The sequence below is a fragment of the Gekko japonicus genome, unplaced genomic scaffold (genome assembly GCF_001447785.1).
Source record: "Gekko japonicus isolate JY-2015 unplaced genomic scaffold, Gekko_japonicus_V1.1 scaffold2133, whole genome shotgun sequence".
Classification (NCBI taxonomy): domain Eukaryota; kingdom Metazoa; phylum Chordata; class Lepidosauria; order Squamata; family Gekkonidae; genus Gekko; species Gekko japonicus.
Genome location: NW_015163153.1, coordinates 94030 through 121435, shown reverse-complemented (window position 1 = coordinate 121435; position 27406 = coordinate 94030). Strand labels below are relative to the sequence as shown.

General features: G+C 47.2%; 1 long non-coding RNA gene across 1 annotated transcript; it reads right to left on the bottom strand.

The window, feature by feature from the left end:
• Positions 1-7: 7 nt before the first annotated feature.
• LOC107106840 lies at positions 8-27406 on the bottom strand. Its single transcript, XR_001482377.1, has 3 exons — positions 27300-27406; positions 13808-13858; positions 8-58 (listed from the first exon to the last, which is right to left on the bottom strand). It is a non-coding gene; the product is annotated as an uncharacterized LOC107106840 (long non-coding RNA).

Here is a 27406-nt window from a genome sequence, read left to right as displayed (position 1 = left end):
CTTCTTGCCTGTTATGTGTTAGTCTTCTTGTATTTGTAGTGTCTGGACCTCTTTTTATCTGTAAAAAAATCAATAAAATCTTTTAAAAAGAAAAAAAATGCTTGAGGCACTTTTATTTATTTATTTATTTATTTATTTATTTATTAGATTTTTATCCCGCCCTCCCGCCGAAGCGGCTCAGGGCAGCTTACAACATTAAAACCAGTAAATACCTGGGTTTTTTCCCCTTCCAGTGCCACAGTAAAGTATTCATTCACTCATTTAGTTAAGGATGCTTTCTACCAAACAAAGAATGCCAAAGAGGACTGACAAAGAATAAAAACAAAGCACTGACGTAATTAATTTTTAAAAAATTACTTAAAATGACACACACATACCCCCCAAGCCCTGACCTGAATAGCCCAGGCAAGCCTTGTCAGATCTCTGGAATGGAGAAATTTCCTGTGAGGTATTAGTTGCTAGAATCCTAAGGTGGGCTTCCTGAAAAGGATGAGAAAGGACAAGCAATATGTCCTTCAGACGTTAGTCCTCAGACCAGGCAATTAATTCTTTGTGGGGATCCCTGTTTCACCAGAGTTCCCTTTACCAAAGCTCATGTAAGTTCTCTGGACGTGAGGATGCATTTGTGTAGCTATAGACTAAGCAGGGTCAACTCTGGCAAGAACTTGGATGGGAGACCTCCTTGGAATATCAGAGGCGGGGGCAGGCTTTATTCAGCCACCGCTGAGGTCAAGAGACGCCCGGGCCACTTCCATTTTTGAGGGGGCCCCCCATAAATTAAAAAATGAAGACGTGCGAAAACAATGGTACAAAATTAGTAGTATTCTATTTTAAATGTTTACATTTAATACAGTAAGAAAAAGAATATTGGCCTCGGTCACATGGAGGATTTGCCGCGCGAAAGGCACGAAAGTCAGGCGGATTTTCGGGGCGTGATCACACCGCAACATCTGGGAAGTGTAGCACACCCGTGGCCAACCCGTGGCGTCCTGCCAAAGATGCGGAGTTAAAATGTACCCAGGAAAGTGCACTAGGATCTGGAAAACATGTGGCACAGGCGGGCGGCTGAGTTTGGGAGCGCCACAAGTGTCTAGGAATGTGACTAACAAGAATCATACCGTACAATCAGTGATGTCACTTGGAAACTGCACCTGCTTCACCTATCTCATCTGCTGTTATTCAGGTAAGGAAAGGAACAAGAATGAGGAGACACCACAGAACAGCAGAAAATCATCCCAACATGATTTTAAGAAGGGCTCGTACAGCAGAACGAGAGCTGAAGCCAACAGTCAGGTCCTCACAGAGGTAAAGAGAGGCCTGGGCCACTTCCATTGTTGAGGCCCACTGCCGAAAATGGGAGGTTGGGAAGGCTAGTATTTCTGTGTCTGTAACTACAGCCAAATTAAGAGTTAACATCAAAAGTGTAAATCTGAGGGGGGGGCAAGAATGTGAAGCCCGGGCCAAATGGCCTTGCTGCCCCCCCCCCCAGAGGCCCTGCCTCTCTTAATATCCTCCAGGCCACCAGTAGGGCCACCATGACTTCCAGGTGCACACGCACGCATGCACACATGCACATATTAAAAAATATCCCCCCAAATGTCCTCCCCAAAAAACCCAACAGCCCCAAAAACAACCACCCAGCAGCGTCAAAGGTTTAAATTTTTTAAAAAGCAGCAATAAAAAGTAAGAAGGAACCTCGCTGCCTTTCCCGTGCTGCTTATTCTGCCCCAGGAGTTCAGGGTGGGATGCATAGTTCTTTCGTTCCCACTGTATCGTCACAGCAGGCGTGGTTGAACTTGAAAATGCACGACTGGACCAAGGTCAGACAGGGACATTCATGACTGGGCAGGGATGTGAATTGGGGCCTCCCAGATCTGAGTCCAGCCCTACGCACTGTTTGAACATCAGAATACATTCCAGCAAGTTTACCAAAGCCCGCTCCTCTCCAAACGCCCTTCAAAACACTTTATCCAAACCTCTTGAAGGTTATGAGTCACAAGCTCCAACAACCCCTGAGAAGGAGCATTCCAAAGTCTGCCCTTATCCCACACGGTCATTCAACTTGCTTCCAAGGCTCGGGTTTGCTGACAAGGACTCAGCAAAAGATCTCAGGGCAAGCACATACTGGTGACGCAGGTGCTTCAGTCATACGAAATGTGAGCATTGAGATGAATGCGGAAGAATGCGTTTAACTGCTCGCTGCCTAACCGGGGGGGGATCGCGGGGGAACGCAGTTCCCCTGGGTGAGGTGCAGGGGGGTGGGGGACATGACGAAGCCCCACCCCCTGCTTCCGGCCGCCCCGCTTCCAGCCCTCATTCAGCCAGGAGGAGGCAGGAGAAGAGGGAGGGTAAGTTGCTTCCTCCCCGCCTCTCCCCACCCCTGCCTGCCTGGGGCCAGGGAGGGCCTTGGCGGGGCTTCCTCACACTCCCGCTGGCCTTGCAGGTCCACCGCCGGGCCCCTGATGTCAGGGGGTGTGGCATATGCTAATGAGTTATGCTAATGAGTTCCCCTAGCTCTTTCTCTACGAAACGACCCCTGCTAACCATCTTGTGGAACTCACTGCCACAGGGTGTATTTATGGATCCCAGCTTTAAGAAAGGATTTGACAAATGTACAGGGGAGAGAGCCACCAGTGGCGCTAGCTGCAATGACTAAATGGGGACCCTCCATGCTCAGAGGCAGTATACCTCTCTCTATGCCAGTTGCTGATGGGCAACAAAGGGGAGTTTAGATCTTTGTTCTCTTGGTTGTGAACTCTCCAGGTATCTGGCTGGCCGCTGTAGGAAGCAGGATGCTGGGCTATATAGACCCTTGATCTGATCCAGCGAAGCTCGTCTTAGGTAACAAAGCAAATCAATTACGGCTGCAATTCCTGATGAATTGATTAAGTAGACCAACAGTTCCTAACATAGCCTTTATGCCAGGTGTGGCCAAACTTGGTTAACATTAAGAGCCAAATAGAAAAAACCTCAGATGTTTGAAAGCCGCAAGACATGAACAAATATTACACACAAATTTTTATTGAAAAATATTCAAATTTGCTTTTTACTAACATTAAATGAGACTGCCAAAAATAAAAACCAAAGGGGTAAAACCAGATATTGATAATATTATTTGTCCAATGATATTTATTCGTTTGCTAATATTTATTTGTCTAAGGGTACGTTCAGACGGGCAGCTAATCCTGTCATTATGCCAGCTTGAATTTTATCCCAATCTTTTTAATCCATCGTAGCACGACCAGACATCCCCCTGGTGAATCGCCTTACTGTGTGCTGCCTCTGTTGTGGTGTTTTGCATGCATATAAGCAGGGCTCCAGCCCTGCTAGAGTTCTCTTAGAGTTAAGCTGAAATCACTAATAAACTATGAGCTGATCACTATATGCGTCTCAAACCCAGTATATTTCACTGACGACGAGTGACCTGCCGAACTACCGACCTTCCGGTCTTCAGTTCAGCGTCTTAACCTCTGAGCCACCGCAGCCCCTGCTTTCTAGGATATCTTTAACTAAAAAAGATCTTGGCTTTTACGTTCACACAGGACAAATTATTTCCAGTGTGGAATGGTGATTAAAGTCAGACAATGGCCCTTTCTGCATTTGCCTATCACTCTGGAGTTTCTCCATGTTCGAGTCGAGGCTAAGTCCACAGAAAAACAGGATCCAAATAACCCAGGGCAATAGATAAGCATATGGAGCAGAGGTCCATCAGTGGCTATTAGCCACAAGGTATCCTTTGGCCTGATCCAACATTGGCGTCTCTTATGTTCTTATGTTCTCTCCAACTCACAGCCAGGCCAGCTGCAAGGAAGTCCTGACGAGTTTTCTACATCAGCTGTGAGGGTGGGTGGGTGGGTGGGTGGGAGGCAAGACAGTCAAAGCCGAGGAACAGCTAAAATTATCCCCTGGGCTGCCCATCGAAATGAAATTCAATCTGACCCTTTACACACGCAAACGATGCATTGGCAGGGAGCGGCCATGAGCAGAAGAGCGGGGCGTGACCCACAGGCGCCCTTTCCCGTCCGTCACCATGTGTGGGTTGGCAAGAGGGGTGGGGGATGGACATGGCTTACCTGGACTTTGTGAATCACGTTACTCTTTTCCACTGCCAGCCCTTTGGATTCTCTCTCACGGTTATTTCGAGCGAGTCCGTGACCAGTCATGGCGAAGAGCAGCTGTGTCCCCGTGCCTGGCCCCTGCGTCATGAGCAGACAGCCCGTTCCGTCGGGATGCAGAAACGCATGTCGAGGAGGCCTTCCTCCCCCCCACCAGCCACCCTAAGCCTATTCTCAAAACTTCAATCTTGCATGCAAAGCGAGTTACGATTCATTTTCAACAATGCAGATAAAGATATTCAAAATGCTTTTGAACAATCCCCCCTCAAGTCTTAAATGTGAAGAGCGACGGCAGTAAAAGAAAGGCGCTAGGATCATATACTGTTTATTTGTCATCAGAAGCAAATAATGGTGACAGTTTTCACTGTTAGGGAGTGGTGTTAGTGGCTGGTGAGTTACCACCAGAGCGGAGTTTCTCAGAATAGTGCAGAGCCAAGTCCCAAAAGAGTCCAATGTCCACCCAGTTGGGTGGGAAGGAATATTTACAAGGTTTTATTTACAAAAGGTCCTGTTAAGCAGTGCAGGTATACACCAGTCATCAATTCAACTGACAAGGTGCTCCGCCATACACCAATACATCAAAGAGGGTAAAGTGGACTGTACAGTGAATGCTTATATATTTACATCAACCAATCAGCACTGGCTGCTGAGTCATTCTGATACTGCTATCACAAAGCCAGTCAGAACCGGTTCACTCCAGCCAGAGCTGCTAGCATGAGGACTGTCAGCTGTCACTTAGATGACCATCATCTGAATCTGACACCTCATATCTTCTCACTCTGACATTTACCTGGTGCAAACATGAGGGACTTGGGAATGTTCAGTCAGGAGAAGAAGAGGTTGAGGGGGGACAGGATGGCTCTCCTGAAGTATCTGAAGGGCTGTCACTTAGAGGAGGGCAGGGAGCGGTTCCTGTTGGCAGCAGAGGAGAGGACTTGCAGGAATGGGTTTGAATTAAAGGCGAGAAGGTTCTGGCTGAATATTAGGAAGACAGAGCTGTGCAACTGGGGAATCAGCTGCCTCGGGAGGTGGTGAGCTCCCCCTGATGCTCTAGGTCAGTGATGGCAAATCTTTTAGAGACCGAGTGCCCAAACTGCCACCCAAAACCCACTTATTTATCGCAAAGTGCCAACACGGCAATTTAACCTGAATACTTTAGAAAAAACAACCCATACATATTAACTTAAGATGATCCAAAAAAAGGAAGGAAAGCAATCCCAAATGCTTTCATTTACTTAAAATTATTTGGCAGAGAATTCCACACTTTAATAGTGGTCTGGGCCTGGCTGGGGCGATGGCACGTGTGCCCACAAAGAGGGCACTGAGTGCCACCTCTGGCACCCGTGCCATAGGTTCGCCACCACTGCTCTAGGTTGATCCTGCATTAAGCGGGGGGGGGGGGCTAGATGGCCTGTCTGGCTTTTTATACTTGAATTAGAGGGGGGGGGGGGGGCTAGATGGCCTGTCTGGCCCCCTTCCAACTCTGTGATTCTATTCTGTGATAGCAACCTCAGCACCCGGCAAATTTGCCTCAGAAGAGGTGGAGGCAACCACCTCAGCAGAGGTCGTATCTCTGACTGTCTCCAACCTAATTTCTAACAGTAGGGGGTGTGCAGATCATGGCCTCCGATGAAGATCTCCTTGGATGGGCAGTTTCTTGGTGGGGAAAAGGTAGTGCTTTAAATATTCCATTCCCAGATAGTTTAAGGCTTGGATGACACAAGGATGCTAAGTGGATTTGGGTTGTCCTTTAACCATCTTGGTGCAAAATCCTCTCCTGGTGGGTCCTGAAATCTAGATCAGGTCTTTGTACTTCAACGGGCTCTATATTTATGTATTTATTCCATTTATACCCCGCCCTCCCTGCCGAAGCAGGCTCAGGGCATCTTACATAAAAATATGGGGGGCAGCCACTTCCGCAACCTGCTGTCACACTTTAGTGTGACCTAGGAACAAGACCAAGGGGCAGGGCCAGGAAAATACAAGAACTATGCTTGGTTCTCCATGGCTCCTACGGAGTTCTGGGGGGTCAATGTATCGCTCTGCCCAAGATCTGTTTGCTCCCTTGATCTGTTTCAGTGACGAGCGAGAGCTAGAGATGGCAGTGAGAGATGGCAGTGAGAGAAGGAGGAGGAGACTGGATTTATACCCCGCCCTTCACTCAGAGTCTCAGAGCGGCTTACAATCACCTTCCCTTTCTCTCCCCACAACAGGCACCCTGTGAGGTAGGTGGGGTTGAGAGAGCTCTGAGAGAACTGTGACTGACCCAAGCTGCATGTGGAGAAGTGGGGAATCAAACCCGGTTCTCCCAGATTAGAGTCTGCACCAATGCTCCCTCTAAGCTGTGGAGTCTTGTGAGCAAAAATTCTACTTTGTGAGCTACTGGCATTAAAGTTGTGAGCGAGTGACTTGGCTACTGCATAACTTAGTTTGCTCTGGAGCTATCCTTCCTGAGGCAAGACAAAAATGTGTGAGGTGGAGGGTAAAAAAACCGTGAGCTAGCTCACACTAACTCATCTTAGAGGGAACACTGGTCTGTACTCCTAAACACTACACCAAACTGGCTGTGGTATAGTGGTTAAGAATGTCAAACTAGCCACTGTGCCGCATCTGGACCAGATGACTAACTTGAACAATAACTTTGAAGCTCTACAAAAAGAACTGAAAGAAACCAATGCAAGAACAGGGAAGACAACTAAAAAGCTGGAAAAGGTTGATGAGAAGACCAATGTACTGAACCAGAGAATGGAGGCACTGGAAAAAGAGAGGACCTCTGAGAAACAACAGATATTACAACTTCAGCTGGAACGGTCAGCATACGTCCTGAGATTTCAAGGTGTTCCAGAACAAAAAGATGAGAACATGAAAGAGATTTTAAGCGAAGCCCTAGCTTCTGTGGCAGGCTGTAAAGCGGAACTTTTAGAAAGCGACCTGGATATGGTATACCAAACCTATTCAGAATTTGTTAAGAAAAATAAACTGCCTGGTGAAGTATTTGTGAAATTCTCTATAAGGTCAACAAGATATATGATACTGAAGACGACTAATGGAATAACCTGAAAGATCCAAGGAGAAGAAGTGAAAGTTTTAAAAGAGGTTCTATTTGAGGTGAGAAAGCGGAGGAAATAATACAAAAACCTGACTTTATTTCTACAGAAAAATTCCACTCCCTACAGATGGATAATCCCGGAAGGATTTATCTTCCACTTCAAAAAGGGAAAAAAAGAAAGATTGACTCTGTCCTTAAAGCAAAGGCATTTTTGGAACAGCATCAAAGCCTAGCAAAAGAAAGAGGAGAAGGAAAAGGAGAGGACAATATCGTCACAGAAGAACATGGTTCCCGAAGCAGTGATAGCTCTCCAAGTAGCTCCTCTGAAGAAGATTTTGACTCTGAATCAGAATTATGAGTCGCAGATCCTAAATCATTTAAGGTCAAGCTGCCGTTTGATAAGAACAAACGTGGAAGGAAAAAAATCAGCTAAACAACCCTATCCTGGAAGTCTGTTTTTTCTCGTCTTTCTCTATTTACGAAGATGCACACACTACAGTTAACTTTGTTTGTACTGCTTAAAATAGAAATACTAACTTTTAATCTCCAATTATGTAAAAGCTAAATAATGAGGAAACATTAGATAATCAAATTTTAGAATTTTTTTAATCCCTGCTTGCTCTGTATTTTAGTTTAGTTTATTCCCTTTCCCTATACCCTGTAGTGTGTAGAGATAAAAAGCAATAAAAATGATTTAAAAAGAAAAGAAAAAGAATGTCGGACTAGTATCTCGGAGACTCGGGTTCCAATGCCTACTTTTGCCATGGCAGTTCACTGGGTGACCTTGGGCCAATCACACACAGGGTTGTTGTGAGGACAAAATGAAGGAAGGGATAATTATGTAAGCCATTTTGGGTCCCGATTGGGGAAATTAAATGGGGAAATGACTCTTGATAGGACTTTGTGTGTGTTTGTGTGTGTGTGTTCAGTGCCATCACATCTCTTCCAGAGAGCCAGTTTGGTGTAGTGGTTAAGTTGCGCAGACTCTAATCTGGGAGAACCGGGTTTGATTCCCCACTCCTCCACTTGCACCTGCTGATGTGACCTTGGGTCAGTCACAAGCTCTGGCACAGCTGTCCTTGAAAAAGAGCAGTTTGTGTCAGAGTTCTCTCAGCCCCACCCACCTCACAGGGTGTCTGTTGTGGGGAGGGGAAGGGAAAGGAGTTTGTCAGCCGCTCTGAGACTCCAAGTGAAGGGCAGGGTATAAATCCAATCTCTTCTTCTTCTTCCAAGTCACGGCAACCCTATGAATTAATGACCTCCAAAATGGCCTGTCATTTACAGACTTGTTCATGGCTTGCAAACTGAGGGCCACAACTTCCTTGATGGAGTCAATCCATTTTATGGTGGGTCTTCCTCATTTCCTGTTGCCTTCTGTATTCTAATCCCCCCCTTCGCACTAAGCGGAGCAGCTCACATCCTGAGCAGAATAGAACTGCTGTACTCTTAAAATGGGCCATGGGCAGTGCAAGACCCTGTATGGCTCCAGATTGCTGCTGAGCGGGGCTTCCAGTGTTATTGAGCTCACACACACAATAATAATTATTAATGGCTGCGGTCACACGGAGCATTAGCCACGCTACAGAGACGGAAGATAGGTGGATTTTCTGGGCGCGATCACAGCGCCACATCTGGGAAGCGTAAAGCTCCCGTGGCTCACCCGAGGCTTCCCGCCGAAGATGCGGGGTAAAAAACTAGTACCTCCGATGTACTAGTTTCCGGAAATTGCGGGGCAAGGGCGGGCGTCTGATCACGTTTCCGGTGGCATTTTTTTTTTTTTTTCAAAAGTCTCCAGGGAATGTGCACAAGCACCAAATGGAGCATGTGAACACTTGGGTAAAAAAAACCCCGCCGATCCGCTTCTTTGCCGCGCCGCAGGAGTGACCTCCCCGGCACCTCCTCCCCCAACCACGGGACGTCGGCGGGACGTTTGATCCCGCTGCCGCGCGGTAGTTCACTCCAGGACAAACAGCCACGCCTCCCTCCGCGATATCTGGCCTGTGTGACCGGGGCCAATAATGATCATATGGCAGAGTGTGTAGAATAGCCAGGAGATCCTAAGATTGTCTGGCAGCCAGTAGTTCTAGCTCTTGAGGAGGAGGAGGAGGAGATTGGATTTATACCCCGCCCTTCACTTGGAGTCTCAGAGCGGCTTACAAGCTCCTTTCCCATCCTCTCCCCACAACAGACACCCTGTGAGGTAGGTGGGGCTGAGAGAGCTCTCAGAGAACTTGTGACTGACCCAAAGTCACTCCAGCAGCGGCATGTGGAGGAGTAGGGAATCAAACCTGGTTCTCCCAGATTAGAGTCCGCGCTCCTAACCACTGCACCAAACTGGGCCTCTACTAGCACCACTAGGTGGTCAAGCTAGACCTGTTTTTTAAGACAAGAGACATTTCAGAGGTGGTTTTCCACTGCCTGCCTCTGCACCAGACCTCTGGTATTCCTTGGAGGTCGCCCTTCCAAATACTAGCCAAGGCCAACCCTGCTTAGCTTCCGAGATCTGATGAGATCAGGCTAGCCTGGAGGCGTACAGCGTAGAGGGAACACTGGTTGCATTCAAATTTTCTTAACATTATTGTCTTTTCCAGTAATTCTTGTCTTCTCATAGTGTGACCAAAGTACAATAGCCTCAGTTCAGTCATTTTAACTTTAACATTTTAACTTTAACTCTCATATATATATATGGGAGAGAATGCTACCCACAACCCTTCCAATATGTCCAGTTGCTCTGTTGTGTGAACACAGTACATGTATTTATTATGTATGTACAGCCTTGCTATGTGTGAACACAAACTGTGAAAAGAAGAAGAGGAGGAGGAGGAGATTGGAGTCATACCCCACCCTTTACTACCTGAAGGAGTCTCAGGCTTACAATCTCCTTTCCCTTCCCCTCCCCACTACAGATACCCCGTGAGGTAGGTGGAGCTGAGAGAGCTCTCTCAAGGACTGCCTTTGAGAGAACAGCTCTGAAAGAACTTGTAGCTGACCCAAGGTCACACCAGCAGCTGCTTGTGGAGGAGTGGGGAATCAAACCCGGTTCTCTCAGATTAGAGTCCATGCATTTAACCACTACACCGAACTGGCTCTCCAGTAGTTGGTTCATAGCTGAAACTGTACGTGCATGGTAAATACAAATGTTGTCCCCCTTCACAGAACATGGTGACCGTACATATATGGGGGATAGCTAGTAGCACATGCTCTTTTTATGTGAAGTTGGTGGACTCCCAGTACACAAGACCATAATACCAAGAAAAGGACTTAATCTCATTAGAGCAGGGGTCATTTCCTGCAGGAGCACACAGGAGTGGAGCTCCGGCAGTAAAGACCCCAGGGGGCGGGCACATGCAACAAGTCCCACCCCCTGCTCCCAGCAGCCCTCAGTCAGAGCAAGAAGCAGCCAGATAAGTTGCAGAGCCCCCCTCCAGCCCCCCAGTCCAAAACACTCCAGTGGCACCTTTAAGACCAAGTTTTATTCAGGTACAAGCTCTCCCTCCTCTGTGAGGACAGATCTGCACGTTCCCCCCCCCCCAATAGCTAGCAATCCAAAACAGTCCAGTGGAGCCTGAGCGGTGGGGGTTGCCTTCTGACACACTTCCGGTGATGTCAGGGGGTGTGGCATATGCAAATAAGTTATGCTAATGAGCTCCTGCACCACTTTTTCTATGAAATGACCCCTGCTTTAGAGCATCCAAAGCAATTCACACAAAATACCCTTGCCCTATGAGGTAGGCCACTGTCAATCATCATCCCCATATTTACAGGTGAGGGGATCCGAGGCCATAAAAGAGCTGAGTCGTCTCACTCTGTGTCCTGATTCGAGCTGGAGTCAGACTCTTGGCCACTGCAGCACACTGGCTGCGTCCAGGTCCTTTTTCGCTGGGATCACAAATCCTTTTTGGGGGACCCCCGGGGACCCTGAATGTCCCTCTCCGCAATGTGCGTCTGCATCTCCTGTTTTAACATTTGTGCACTCAGCATGGCTGACATTTTGTGAAATCATAGAACCGACACCCGTCTCTGCTTGGGGAGGGAGGAAGAGATCCACATTACCCTCCATCTGCAATATTTCCCAGTGTCGGGGGGGGATGCTTGTTACACACAACGGCACACCCCTGCACAAATCTTGATGCTGTATCCGTTTACTCAGAAAAACATTTCCCCCTACTGGCTGCTGACAGGGTGTGTGCTCCTTCAGATGACAAGCTTTTTTTTGAAAACTGTCGTGAATACTAAACCCTTTTTTTAAGGGAGTGTAAATTGTGGCTCAAGTGGTTAAGATGCTGAACTGCAGGCTGTGGAAGATCAGTAGTTCAGCAGTTCGAGACCCAGGTGCCGCATGACGGAGTGAGCTCCCGTCTCTAGTTCCAGCTCCTACCAACCTAGCAGTTCGAAAGCAAGAAACTGCAAGTAGATAAATAGGTACCACTTTGGTGGGAAGGTAACAGCGTTCCGTGCGCCTTGGTGTTTAGTCATGCCGGCCACATGACCACGGAAACGTCTTCGGACAGTGCTGGCTCTTCGGCTTTGAAACGGAGATGAGCACCGCAACCCTAGAGTTGGATTCGACTGGCTTTCGAGCAAGGGAACCTTTACCTTTAAATTGTTAGTGGATTGGAGGCCCCGGTCACACGGGGCAGATAATGCCGAGGGGAGGCGTGGCTCTTTGCGCCGACGCAATTAGACCCACCAGAACGCAATCAGACGCGATGGCGGCACACCACAATTTTATCCATCAGCGCGTGCGCGTCAAGTAGGACAGCCGGGGGGAAGCCGCGTGCCGGCATGATCACAGGGAATGCTTCCGTCGACAGCCTGTGGCAATCCATTTGTTAGTACATTTGTTGAGATACTTTTTAACTGCGCAGCTTCGGCGGCATGACACAGGTTGGCCACGGGTGCGCTACGCTTGCCAGATGTTGCGGTGTGATCGCGCCCTAAAAATTCGCCCAGCATTCGTGGCTCTCCCATGGCAAATTCGGTGTGTGAACGGGGCCAGTGTTTGTTTTAGGAAGCTGTGTAAAATTGTTTAAGATGGCAGCCCTAACAGAGATTTATAAAAGAGCTGGGCCCTTCTGGGACAGGCTTGGATGGCTCTGGCTACTCGGATCTCCTCCGTTTTCAGAAGCTAAGCAGGGTCAGCCCTGGTTAGGACTTGGATGGCAGCCCAGCAAGGAACACCACCATGGTCGCTATGCAGAGGCAGGCAGTGGCAAAGGACCCCTGATACATCTCTTACCTTGAAAACCCTGTGACGCTACTGGATGGGAAAGCAAAAAGACCTTTCTTGGACACCCTCGTCAAGAGAAGAATGATGGCCAGTTGAAGGATACCATGTGGTGGGCTACTAGCAGGTAAGTGTCAAGCCCACCCTGGGCTCCGGGCGCAGCCCCTCCCATGGCTGTGGCGTCCCAAGGCGGGTGTCACAATTGCCCTGGCAGGGCGGGCTAGGCAAGGCACAGAGTATCCAAAAACACAGGCTGAGGTCAGAGCACCAGATAGGCAGAGAAACAAAAGCGTAATCCAAAATATTAGGTCACTTGCACAGTCTAAGCTTTACCAGAGATTGGCAGTCCGAGTTGTAAAGCCGAAAGCCGTTGTTCAGAGTCAGGTTACACATTCCAAGGTCAGGGAGCCAGAAGAACGATGTCACGCAGTCCAGAGTCAAAAAGCCGAGGGAGTCAAGCAGAAAGTCAGGAAACAAGATGCAAGGTCCGAGGTGCAGCGATTCAATCATGTGATCAGTTGCCAGCACGAGGTAGGTAGTGAAGAGAGCTTCCTTTAAACCCCATTCCCTGTGTTCCTAATTGCCGGCTGATTACAGAGTCCTGGCTCCAGTTAATACTCTGGACTCAGAGGACGCCTCCCACGCATGCGTGCTTCCCTGCACCGGACACCGGGGGAGGTCCAACGGCTCTGGAAGTTGAGGCCTTTTAAAGAAGAGGGGGAATCCCCTAGTCCTTTATATTTACTTATTACTTCTTATGCTCTCTCTGGCTTTTTTAAAGTTTGCCTGAGCGGCAGGACACATCCTCTTTTGTCTTTGGAGAAGGAGGGAAAGAAAACAGAACAGGGAGAGGGCGTCCATCTAAAGAGAGAGAGGCGGAAACAGGGGAGGGGCGGAGGGTGTCACGATGCGGGGCTAGGCAGGGGCGAGGCAGTCAGGATACAGTCAGACACTTTATAGAAAATTATAGAAAATTCCGCATTTCAATCTTCAATACAAAAACCTCTCAATGACTTTGAACAACTATTATTTAAACCTTATCAAAACGTTGGCTAATATCCAAAATTTATAAAATTCTATTGATAGGTCGAAAATTAGATGTGTTAACTTATCAAAAAGCGTGGGCAACGGATTTAAACTGTGTGATTACAGAAGATCAATGGGAGGACATATGGCAGGCCCATAATTCGATGTCCAAGTCATTATATGCTCTAGAGGCTAACTTAAAAGTTACATTGAGATGGTATATGACTCCCGTCAAACTAGCTCATATAATTCCAGGTTTAACCCCTTTTTGTTGGAAAAAATGCGGGTAACGTGCTACATATATACATAATTGGTGGTCTTGTAAACTAATTCAAGGATTTTGGACTCAGATAGTACAATGTATATGCAAATTAACCAACTATGACTTACCTTTAGATCCTATGATTGTTCTCTTACGTCTTTGGCCCGAAAATGGTCCGTCTATAAAAAGGAGAAAATTAATAGGAATGTTGCTTACTGTGGCAAAAATTCTTATAGCCAGATCCTGGAAAGAAAAAGCAATTCCTACGGTAGCACAATGGGTTCATAAAATCTGGGATTTGTTTATGTTAGACGTTTTTTCTGTTTATAGGGATTCCAAACACAATGAACAACTTTTTCGCAATCCGTTAAGTATTTGGTTTCCTTTAGTAGAAAAGATAGATTTAGAATGTTTTGAATGGGAGGCTATTAAAGCTGCCAAATATAAGCTCCTCCTATTTTGTTGAGGCTACAAAAGGATTTTGCTTAATAGACTGTATTTTCACAGAAGTTAACGGTTCTCAGTTTTTCAAAATTGTTTATATATTTGAATAGTATTGTAAATGATATGGTTGTTGTGCCCCTTTTTCTCTTGTTGTCATATATATTATGTCATCGCTGTTGCTATTTTAAAGTGTAATATTATATAATTAAATAAAAATTTAAAAAGTGGACGCCACTACTAAGAAGCTTAAAAAACAAATGCAAGAGATGGAAAATAAGAGAAACTCTGATGAAGCACAATTATTACAACTTCCAATGGAAAAGGCAAGCTTTACCCTGAGGTTTCAGGGGGTTCCTGAGAACAAAGGGGAGAATCTCAAGCAGATTATGGCTGACGCCTTGGGACCGGTTGCAGATTTAAAAGTGGATTTCCTTTTAAGTGAGATGGATGTGATCTACAGGTCATATTCACAATATATAAAGAAAAACAATCTGCCCGGGGAGGTGGTGGTGAGATTCTCCAGAAGACAAGTGAGGGACCAGATCCTAAAGGCAACAAGTGGAAGTATCCTTAAAATCGACGGCAACAAGATAAGAGTTCTAAAAGACATTCCCTTTGAAATAAGGGAAAAGAGGAATAAATACAGAGACTTGGCATTGTTTTTACAAAACCTGTACCTGAAAGATTAGTCTTCAAATTTGACAAGAAGGAAAAAAATTGACTCTGTTATGAAAGCACGAGAGTTCTTGCGGCAACAACTGGGACCAGTGAGAGAAGACGATGAGGACAAGGGAAGTTATGATGAAGCACCTACTGGAGAAGGCTCAGACTCGGAACGTGGGGCAGCTGCCCCCAAGCAAGTCTATCGATTGAGGGAAAGAAGATACGAGAAATGAGATGCTGATTTTCTCTGAAGTTTGCTTTTATTTTTACAGTTGTCTTTTGTGTTGAACCTTATTAAGTCAGATTATCTGGATTTGGGTTTTTAGTGGTTTTTAGTGGCTTTTGCTTTACTCCCTCCCATAGTTTGTAGTTCCCCCATCCTGTTTTTTCTTGTAGTTTTGGAAAATAAAAAAATTAAAAAAACAAAAACACCTCGAACAGATGACCAATTGTCTCATTGAACGTCTCAAGATCTCAAAATAATATACTCATGTCTCATTTACACACAAACTATAAACGGAGTACCCACGGGTTGTATGTATGCAGATTATATTGAGACCAGGTACAATAATTGTAGGACCATGCAGGATTCCTGTGGACAAATTCACTTCAACGTAGAGAATATTAAAAAAAAAAACCAGTCCAACCAATCTGGCCTTCCTCATAGAAATAGTCAAATACTGTTGTACCAATCCGGCCAACAAGCATCTAGATTTCTGCCCGTTTCACACATAGATTTCTTCAGAGCTGAAATATTCAGTGATGTATTCAGTATATTCTCATATCATTCCCCCAGTCTGGAATCCGTGCCTGCAACGTCACTGCGAAGAATCACCAGTCTGTATTTTATTTATTTATTTTCTTCAGTTTATATACCGCTCACCCCCTGAGGGCTCTGAGCGGTTTACATATTCTGTTACTGCCAATCCTTATCTAGAGCCACATACATACAAGGGGGAGAGTGACTAGCCTACCAGGCACCCTTGTAGCGGGTTGTTGTTGTCTGCGGGAGATCGTGTGTTTTTCCTGGTTCGATGACGTCCTCTCTGGCGCTGGTCTTTGGTTGTTTTTTGCGACTTCCTGGCTGTTGCGACTCCTTCGGGCTTGGACCGAGCGCACGTCCACGCATGCTCGCTGCCGGCCTCTGTCCAGTAGGCTCCGGCCAGCTGCGTCACCCCGCCTCCGCGTTTGTCAGTCCAGCCTCCTCTCACTCGCTTTTGCCTTGCCAGCCGCCATGTTTCTTCGCCACCGCCGCTTCACCACTCACGCCGCCGCTACACCACAAGGGACGGGTGCCTCCCCACTCTAAGAACAGGTACCCATTTGTCTATTTGCCTTTTCTCTCCAGTAGAGGCAACAGCCTTCCAACTCTTAAATATTGGCCAAAGAATTCTCACATCCAGCTGGGGGCTGGAGTTCTCCCAGAATTACAACTGATCTCTAGACTACATAAATCACGTCTTTATTCTTTGGATTCAAAACATTTCTTCCATTCCTCCTAGAGAAAAGGGCTGCTTTAGAAGGTGGGCTGCATGGCATTACACCTTACCAATCTCCATGCCCTCCCTATACCCGACTCTTCCTGGGTCCACCCTCACATCTCCAGGCATTTCCAAACCTGGATTTGGCAAACCTACCCAGCAAGCTTCCCTGGGGTTTGAACCCAGCCCTCCCCAATCCTAGACCAGCAAGCCTCCCTAAGAACAGAAGGAGAACCATGCTGGATCAGACCATGGGCCCATCCGGTCCAGCATTCTGTTCACACAGTGGCCAACCAGGCTCCCTCCAGAAAGCCCAGAAGCAAGATGACTGCGATAGCATCGCCCTGCACATGCTCCTGAGCAACTGATGATATAAAGAGACACACTGCCTCTGGTATTGGAGGAAGTAGATATCCATCATGACTGGTAGCCACTGATAGCCCCATCCTCTGTGAACTTTGTCCACTCCCCTTTTAGAAGAAAAGATTGGATTTATACCCCGTCCTTCACTACCCGAAGAATTCTCAGAGCAGCTTCAAATCTCCTTTCCCTTCCCCTCCCCACAACAGACACCCTGTGAGGTAGGTGGGCCTGAGAGAGCTCTTTCAAGGACTGCTTGTGAGACAACAGCTCTGAGAGAACTGTGACTGACCCAAGGTTATGCTAGCAGCTGCATGTGGAGGAGCGGGAAATCAAACTTGGTTCTTCCAGATTAGAGTCTGCACTCCTAACCATGACACCAGACTGGTAAATTGTTGGCCATAATCACATCCCATAGCAGCAAGCTCCACAATTTAACTGTGTGCTGTGTCAAGAAGTATGGGACTTCTGACTGTATGGGAAATGGGTAACCCTCAAAAAGGATATTATAGCATTGGAAAAAGTGTAGAAAAGGGCAACTCAAATGATAGAAAGGGTTGGAACACTTTCCCTATGAAGAAAGGTTAAAGCACTTGGGGCTCTTTAGCTTGGAGAAACAACAGCTGAGGGGAGACATGACCGAGGTTTACAAGATTATGCATGGGATAGAGCAGGTAGAGAAAGAGGTACTTTTCTCCCTTTCTCACAATACAAGAACTCCTTGTGGGCACTCCATGAAATTGCTGAGCAGTTGAGTTAGAACAGATAAAAGGACATACTTCTTCACCCAAAGAGTGATTAACACATGGAATTCACTGCCACAGGAAGTGGTGGCGCTACAAGCATGGACGGCTTCAAAAGGGAATTAGATAGGCATATGGAGCAGAGGTCCATCAGTGGCTATTAGCCACAAGGTATAGATACCAGTTCAAAAGCAAGAAATTGCAAGTAGATAAATAGGTACCACTTCAGTGGGAAGGTAACAGCGTTCCGTGCGCCTCGGTGTTTAGTCATGCCGGCCACATGACCACGGAGAAGTCTTCGGACAGCGCTGGCTCTTCGGCTTTGAAATGGAGATGAGCACCGCAACCCTAGAGTCGGATTCGACTGTCTTTCAAGCAACCTTTACCTATAGATAGGAACTCTCGGTCTGGGGCAAGGGATGCTCTGTATACTTGGTGCTTGGAGGTGTCAACAGTGAAAGGGTTTCTAGTGTCCTGGCCCCACTGCTGGACCTCCTGATGGCACCTGGTATTTCTGGCCACTGTGTGACACAGAGTGTTAGACTGGATGGGCCATTGGCCTAATCCAGCATTGGCTTCTCTTCTGTTCTTATGTTCTCAGAAATCTGGGGCAGAAGCAGAGGCCGCCGCTATCTTGGACGCCTTTTCCCCGTTTGGAAGCGAGCCATCCGATACTATTTTTTGCCTCCTCTTCTATTTCAGTGGGAGAAGGAGAGCAGGGCCAGGAGATTAGAGAAGCATAATAGGCGCATGATCAACTTCTCTGCCAGTTAGACTAACTTCTCAGCTCCCTCGACGTGTTGGCCACCGATTCAGTTCAGAGAATGAAAGAAGCAAACCATCGGAATTTGATCTCGTTTAACCCCATTGCCCTTTCAATGGCAGCACATCCCATTGGGCAAGCGGAGATAAAATTAACAAGGGGATTGCGTTACTGTATTGAAGAAAACAACTTGCCCTGAGATTTACAAGAGCTTTGTCACTCTGATGTGCAAGGTAGAAATATATTGCTGCAGGAGCTTCTTTGAAGAAAACCACCCATTGTGAAATTGACAAGGGCTCTGACATTTGAAGAACTGCTGTGAAATTAACAAGAGACTTTTCACTCTATTGCGTGACGGGCTATATGAATATGATTAATTTATGAAATATTGGAATTGGATAATTATTTTGCATATATAACTAAGCATTACAGTGTTGTGGTTTTGTGCTTTGTAAAATAAAATTATTGTTGGCAGGAGGCAATTATGGGGAAGGAAGGGATCCTGACATTCCTTTCCACTCGAATGAACCCTGGCGATGGTGCTAAATTCCTTCTCTTACAACATCCTGGAAACAAAGTCTATAACCATGTCAACAGTTTCCCTCTTCATTCTTTTACTTACTTCTTGTGCTTATTTATTAAGCAGTCGTACCCTGCCTATCGAGAGCCAGTTTGGTGTAGTGGTTAAGTGTGTGGACTCTAATCTGGGAGAACCAGGTTTGATTCCCCACTCCTCCATTTGCAGCTGCTGGATGACCTTGGGCAAGCCATAGTTCTGGTAAGAGCTGTTCTTGAAAAAGAGAAGTTTCTGTCAGAGCTCTCTCAGCCCCACCTACCTCATAGGGTGTCTGTTGTGGGAAGGGGAAGGGGAAGAAATTTGTAAGCCGCTCTGAGACACCTTTGGGTAGTGAAGGGCGGGGTATAAATCCAATTTCTTCTTCTTCTTCTTCTTCTTCTTCTTCTTCTTCTTCTTCTTCTTCTTCTTCTTCTTCTTCTTCTTCTTCTTCTTCTTCTTCTTCTTCTCTTTCTCCACTTCACCCCATTAAATATTTACCATATTTACTCAAAAGGAAGATGACCCTGAATGTAAGATGACCCCCCTTTAAGAATGTTATACACACAAACACAAAAATCATTACTGGACATGCTCCCTCTAAGCTGTGGAGCCTTGTGAGCAGAAATTCTACTTTGTGAGCTACTGGTATTCAAGTGGTGAGCGCTGCATCAGTTAGTTTGCTCTGGAGCCCTCCTTCCTGAGCAGAGATAAAAATGTGTGCGCCGGAGGCTAAAAAACTGTGAGCTAGCTCACACTAACTCAGCTTAGAGGGAACACTGGACATAAGTGCAATGTGTATGCAGACGTAAGGCCGCCCCCTCTTTTTCATGGCATACCCGAGAAGAAACCCCAGGCCCTTTCTACTCTCTCCTTTTAATCCATGTTCACCGTGGTGTCCTCCAAACAATTCTGCACTAAAATCGAATCCAACCTTCTTTTTAATCCAGGGTCTCCCCCCCCCCACTCTGGAGTAAAATCGAGTTCAACCTTCTTTTTATTCTGGGTTCTCTCTCCTCTCCCCCCCCCCATTCTGCATCACATTACCTCCCTTCAGTGGCCAGCCCAGTTTCAGCCTGTTGTTGCCTTGACTCAAAACATTGAGAAAATCTGGAGTGGCAGGCAAGGCTCCCTCTAAGATGCGGAGTCTTGTGAGCAAAAATTCTACTTTGAAAGCTACTGGCATTAAAGCTGTGAGTGAGCAATTCGGCTCCTGCATAAATCCGTTTGCTCTGGAGCTGCCCTTCCTGAGCGAAGACGAAAATGTGTGAGCTGGAGGCTAAAATACTGTGAGCTAGCTCACACCAACTCAGCTTAGAGGGAACACTGGTGGCAGGCAAAGGCAGAAACTAGTCTTGCATTTCAGTAAGCACTGGATGTGGATTCATAGCCCTGACTTGGATGGCCCAGGCTAACCTGATCTCATCATATCCTGGACGCTAAGTAGGGTTGGTCCAGCCCCTCGCCAGTATTTGGATGGGAAACCTCTAAGAAATACCAGGGTTGTGAGGCAGAGGCAGGTAACGGCAAACCAGTCCTGAATATCTCTTGCCTTGAAAACCCCACCCAGGGGGTCACCATACGTTGACTGTGACCCGACGGCACTTTTCACCACTATAGATTCACATTAAATATATTTTCTGCTGCCCTCCCCTCCCCCCATTTCTAGCATCATTGCCTCCCATGGGGTGCCAGCCAAGTTAATTGTTGGGGTTTTTTAGACAACTGGTAGACATTCAACCTGAAAATGCAAGAATCGTGTTTCCCTGGGCTTATGATGGACTAAGGCCCCGGTCACACAGGCCGGATATCGCGCGGGGGGGGGGGGGAGGCGTGGCTAATTGCCCCGGTGCAGTTTGATGCACGATTACGCAATCAGACACGCCGGCGGCACACCACGAGTCCTTCCCTCGGCGCCGGCGGGTAAACGAGGGACCGGAGGGGAATGCTGCGTGCTGGCGCGATCACACCACGGGTGTCTGGAGGCAGCCCGTGGCAAACGTTTACTAGTACCTTGGAGGTACTAGTTTGTTAAGGCGCATTGTCGGCGGTAAGCCACCGGTGCGCTCCACTTCCCAGATGTTGGGGTGTGATCGCGCCCAGATAATCCGCCAACCATCCGTGCCTCTCCCGTGGCAACTTTGCCGTGTGACCGGGGCCTAAATTGATTTTAATCTTTGGAGATCACTACATTGTCCCTGAATGTGGTTGTGTTTCCCACCCCAATTTGAGAAACACACAAAACAGTCCTGCGGAGAAGAAACACTAAAAAAAAATTAATTAATAAGGGAAGAGCACAGATAAACAAGGTTTTGGGACCCTCGAATACCCACCGACTCTCCTCAAGTTACAATGGGTGACATAGCATTTTACACTCAATAAACAAGCAAAGCATATCTATTGGTTGGGTCTTCCTGAGCAAAGTTTCCCCCCCTTTTAGCTAAACAATGGAAGCTGCTTCTTCTTGGGCCATGAAGCTCTAAAAGTATCTGTATTACTGATATGGTTACAGGGTGCTATTGGTCTCCATTTAGCTAGGCTAACCGACACCAGAAGCATGCACAGTTACAGCCGGGCGGCCAAGGCCACAAGCCCCAGCAGAATAGTAGCATGTTAGCATTCTTCTCCCAGCATGCTTCGTCTGGGGATCAGTCGTAATTCGAGAGGAGCTCCAGCCCCCAACTGGAGGTTAGCAAACCTATCTGGCAACCTAGATCCATCCAGAGTTGCAGCCAGAAAAGCAGACTGTAGATGAAGCAGATACATAAATGCTTTTCTATTACTGCGGTGTAAAACTATAGCGTGCCCCCCCCCCCCCCCCGTTGCTCTTTATTAAGCACCGTATCCAGGAGTCATTTCCTGCCAGAGCACGCCGGAGCATTGCTCCGGCAGTAAAGGAGCCCAGGGGCGCCCCATCACCACCTGGGGGGGGGATTTAAATGCCTTTCTTTCCTTTCCTCATCTGGGGAAGGGAAAGAAAGTCATTTTAAACATGCCTGGGTTCCCTGCCCAATTTTCTCCAGGTCTGTATAAATAATTAAAGTACAATATTATTATTTTTTTTCAACAGCAGAACAGGAAGGGAAAACAGAAATAATTATTTGGCAGGGGGGGGCACAAACAAAATCCCAAAATCTCTTTTTTTAAAGAGCACCTTTCCTATCAGCCCTGCGGGGCATGTTATACCGATGGAGGACGGCTGATGCTATTCATAGCAGGCGACAGTCTCCTTACCTCCTTCCCAACTTTGGTTAAAGGCTCAGGGAAGTTGGCCGCTCGCCCAAGGTTTTCTAGTCTCAGCCGGCTCAGCTGTGCTCAGCCAAATTGTTGAAGGAGTCAGCGAAGAGAGACTGTTACAGCCCCGCCCCTCGAGACACCCACCCAGGAGAATATGCAGAAGGCCTCAAGACCTCAAATAACCTGGCTGTGAAAGCAAAGGCCAGTCTTCCGGATGAGAAGTACATGCCTCAGAAATCCGTGGGGGGGGCAGCTGGGGGGGGGGCCGGAGATCTCCCAGGATGAGGATCAATCCCAGAATTACAACTGATCTTCAGACTAAGGAGATCAGTTCCCCTGGAGAAAATGGCTGCTTTGGAGGGTGGGTGGCACCAGGGGTCATTTGTGGGGGGGACGCGGGGGGACGCCATCCCCCCGGGTGAGGTGCGGGAGGGCGGGGCCTGGAGCTCCCTGCTGGTGCCCGCTGGAGGTCGCCGCCGGCTGTGGGGAGGACACACTTCCGGTGATGTCAGGGGGTGTGGCATATGCTAATGAGTTATGTTAATGAGTCTCCCTAGCTCTTTTTCTACGAAATGACCCCTGGGTTGTACCCTAACGAGGTCCCTCCCCTCCCCAAACCCACCCTCTCCAGGCTCCACCCCCAAATTTCCAGGAATCTCCCAGGTCAGTGCTGGCTGTGTGTTGATTTGGGCTACAATAGGAGGCCCGTTCACACGTTCAGTCTGAGGCACGCTGCCTCCCCCCCTCCCATATGTTTCCAGCTTTAGAACAGCACCGATGTGTATTTTATTTATTTTATTTACTTATGTGTCTGCTGGCACATCCTTCTTGGAAGCAATTCAGAGGAGAACATCTCTCTGTTGGACTTTGGAGCCGGGCAGCTATACTTGGGGTAAGGACTCTCCTTGTCCTCAGTTCTTCAGCCAGCCTTTGTCACTGGTTCATACGGAAGATTTCTCCCCTTTCATCAAGAGAAAGGCCCGGATGGCATACATCCGAAAATTCTGAAAGACCTCAAATGTGAACTTGTGGATCTCCTGACAAAAATATGTAATCTTTCCTTAAAATCTGCCTCCACTCCTGAGGACTGGAAAGTAGCAAATGTCACTCCCATCTATAAAAAGGGTTCCAGAGGCCAGTCAGTTTGACACTGATACTGGGTAAGTTGGTGGAAACTGTTATTAAGGAAAGAATTAGTAGGCACATTGATGAACAAGAGCTATTGAGGCAGACTCAGGTTCTGTAAGGGAAGATCTTGTATCACTAATCTGTTAGTGTTTTTTTGAGGGAGTCAACAAACAAACAAGGGGGATCCAATAGATATTGTTTACCTTGACTTCCAGAAAGTGTTTGATAAAGTTCCTCATCAAAGGCTCCTAAGTAAGCTCGATAGTCACAGGATAAAAGGACATATCCTCTTGTGGATCAAAAACTGGCTAATTAATAGGAAACAGAGAGTGAGTATAAATGGGCAATTTTCTCAGTGGAGGGTGGTAAGCAGTGGGGTACCACAGGGATCAGTACTCAGTCCGATGCTTTTTAACTTGTTCATTAATGATTTGGAGTTGGGAGTAAGCAGTGAAGTGGCTAAACTTGCAGATGACACAAAGTTGTTCAGGGTGGTAAGGAGCAGGGAGGATTGTGAGGCACTCCAAAGGGATCTGTCGAGGATGGGCGAGTGGGCATCAACGTGGCAAATGGGGTTCAATGTGGCCAAGTGCAAAGTGATGCACATTGGAGCCAAAAATCTTAACTATAAATACACATTGATGGGGTCCGAACTGGCTGAGACTGACCAAGAGAGAGATCTTGGAGTCGTAGTGGATAACTCAATGAAATGCAACTGCAATAAAAAAAGGCCAACGCTATGCTGGAGATTATTAGGAAGGGAATTGAAAACAAATCAGCCAGTATCATAATGCCCCTGTATAAATCAATGATACGACCTCATTTGGAGTTCAGATTTGGTCACCACACCTCAAAAAGAATATTATAGCATTGGAAAAAGTGCAGAAAAGGGCAACTAGAATTCTAAAAGGGTTGAAACAGTTTCCCTATGAAGAAAGGTTAAAGCGCTTGGGGCTCTTTAGCTTGGAGAAACAACGGCTGAGGGGTGACATGATCGAGGTTTATAAGATTATGCATGGGATAGAGCAGGTAGAGAAAGAGGTACTTTTCTCCCTTTCTCACAATACAAGAACTCGTGGGCACTCCATGAAATTGCTGAACAGTCGGGTTAGAACAGATAAAAGGAAGTCCTTCTTCACCCAAAGTGTGATTAACACATGGAATTCACTGCCACAGGAGGAGGTGGCGGCTACAAGCACAGATGGCTTCAAGAGGGAATTAGATAAGCATATGGAGCAGAGGTCAATCAGGGGCTATTAGCCACAATGTGTAGATAGGAACTCTCAGTCTGGGGCAAGGGATGCTCTGTATTCTTGGTTCTTTGGGGAGGCAGTGGGAGGGCTTCTGGTGTCCCAGCCCCACTGGTGGACCTCCTGATGGCAGCTGTTATTTTTGGCCACTGTGTGACAGAGTGTTGGACAAGATGGGCCATTGGCCTGATCCAACATTGGCTTCTCTTATGTTCTTTTGAGGCAGAACTAACTCCAGCCTCCTTAACAGCACACAATTTGCTGCAGAGGATCATTGTATGCCCCTCCTCTCGCCCGGCTCTGGGCTGCAAGGCCCTGCGAGAAAACCTGTCCTCCAATCTGCCTACCCGCCAGACAGAGCAAAACCACTGAGGAAACTCTCAACACCACCCGTACAACATTATTGAGGAAATTAGTCAACTTACTGAAGGAAGAAACCTCTTCGTACTCCTTTAATTTATATGTACACTTAAAAACAAAACAAAAACACAATGTCCCCCACGCAGGCCCGTAGCTGCAGTGGGGCCTTTTGGGGCCACGCCCCCTTAATTAAAAGTTCTGCCCCACAAATAGCCATGCCAGAAGCTTTATTTTTGAGGCGAGACCCACACACAGCAGCCAGCGTGAGAGTGCCACGGCTTTCCCTCGGACTTCCCATCTCCCTTCCACTGTGGAGTTGGGGGGAGGCATCATGGGACCTGGGAAAAGACAGCTCAGTGCCTTTTCAGTTCCCTTCCACAGGGCAAGAAAGTTAAGAAGGGCACTCAAGAGGGGCACCGTCTGAGAGATATCAAACTTAATCAGCCTGTAATGTGCATCTAAATTGGTTACAGCTAGACAAACAACTTAGTTGCTATATAATATTGAAAGATGCCAACTCCTGAATACAGAATTCCTGGGGATATTAAAAAAGAATTCCTGGCAGAGAAAGTGGGGGAGAACCCAAACCCAACTCACAAAGAAAGAGGTATTGTGTACTGTGGCTCTCAATAGGGTTGCCAAGTTAAAAAAAACTAACCGGCGGGGGAGCCTGTTCCTGGATGCGCCGCCAGCATGTCACCGGAAGTGATGCGTGACGTCGACCACGTTGAGGGCGTGGCCCCGATTGTCGAAGGGAAAACCATAGAGTTTTCCCTACGACGATCTGGGCCACGCCCCCAACGTGGTCGACGTGGTTGCGTCACCTCTGGTGACACAGCCATGCTGCGCTTCGGGGGGTGGAGTTCCCCCCGGGGCCTGATTCCACGGTGGCAGAAATCGGGCCTCCGAAGTGGGGGTTTACCCGCCCCCTGCCCCCACTCGGCAGCCCTAGCTCTCAACCAGGGGTCCCCCACTTTTTTTGAGTCTGTGGGTACATTTGGAATTTTGACACAACACGCTGGGTGCAGCAACTAAATGGCTGCCACAAAATGGCTGCTGCAGGAGGCAGAGCCGGCCACAAAATGGCTGCCACCGCTTAACTTCAGTAACACAGGGTAGATCCTTGTGCTGTGGTGTCAGCTGCTGCCAAAGCCACATTTTCAAAAAGTCTGCACAGCCAACCGAATTTCCAATAGTCAATCGGATTCCCTGCTGGGCAAAACCCACTTCCTGAAACACTTGGTAGGTGCCATGGCACCTATATGCATCACATTGGGGACCCCTGCTCTAAACTATGGCCCTTGGAGAGGAGTTGTAATTCCAGGGGATCCCCAGGCCCCACCTGGAGGCTGTGGAAACTCGAGCTGCAGGCTCAGAAGAGTCAAACAACAACTATATACACGGCAAACACCTTTTTTATAAGTTAAAGTGTTCTATATGTTCCATCTTATAAAGTGCATTGTGTATTATTCATAATGTTCTAGAACAGGTATATATTCACTACATGCAATATCAACAATAATAATCAGTTTGTACAATCTAATGGCTACCAGTCAATTTACATCCTTTTTACACAATCAACCCCAACGGGAGTTTCTAGAATTGTACACCTGCTTCTCCTTGCTTGAAAGTCTTCTAAAGGGGGAAGTTTCCTTTTGTGGTTACATTGAAGTTGAAATTGATTTTTGTTGCTGGTCCTATAAAAGGCCCATTCAGCAGCTGACATTCATAAACGGAGCGCTCCTGTCTTTCTCAAGAAGTATTGACCTTGTTCAACAAAAGGAAACTTCCCCCTTTAGAAGACATTCAAGCAAGGAGAAGCAGGTGCACAATTCTAGAAACTCCCGTTGAGGTTGATTGTGTAAAAAAGGATGTAAATTGACTGGTAGCTATTAGATTGTAATAGGTAAAGGTTCCCTTGCTCGAAAGCCAGTCGAATCCAACTCTAGGGTTGCGGTGCTCATCTCCGTTGTCCGAAGACGTTTCCATGGTCATGTGGCCGGCATGATTAAACACCAAGGCTCACGGAACGCTGTTACCTTCCCACCAAAGTGGTACCTATTTATCTACTTGCAATTTCTTGCTTTCAAACTGCTAGGTTGGCAGGAGCTGGAACTAGAGACGGGAGCTCACTCGGTCATGCGGCAACCCGGGTCTCAAACTGCTGAACTACTGACCTTCCACAGCCTGCAGTTCAGTGTCTTAACCACTTGAGCCACCGCAGCTTAGATCGTACAAACTGATTATTATTGTTGACATTGCATGTAATGAATATATACCTGTTTTAGAATATTATGAATAATACACAATGCACTTTATAAGATGGAACATATAGAACACTTTAACTTATAAAAACGGTTTTGTTTGACCCACCTAGAGGCTGTCAACTTCTGCCTAGTGGAATACGGTGTCCTCCTCTGATGGGCAGCAGCTCCTCCTAGCTCTGCTAAATAAGATCCTTTAACGAGAGACGCCAGCGACTGACTTTGGGTCCTTTGGCACGCAAAGCAGTTATTTTTAAGGCCCGGTTCTCCCCTCCTCCCCCACCCTTAACCCCAGCCAAGAGGGCTTGTCCACAATTCCTCCTGAGTCAAAGGTATCTGAGGAATTCCGATGAGAGGAAACCACTTTCCAGTACCTTCGTACGGCTGAATCCAAGTGGCTGGGTGACTTCCCTGGAGTATATTGTGGAGATTTTCGTTGGCATTTCTAGAAAGCTGGCTTCCAACAGCCTGAGCTGAAAGG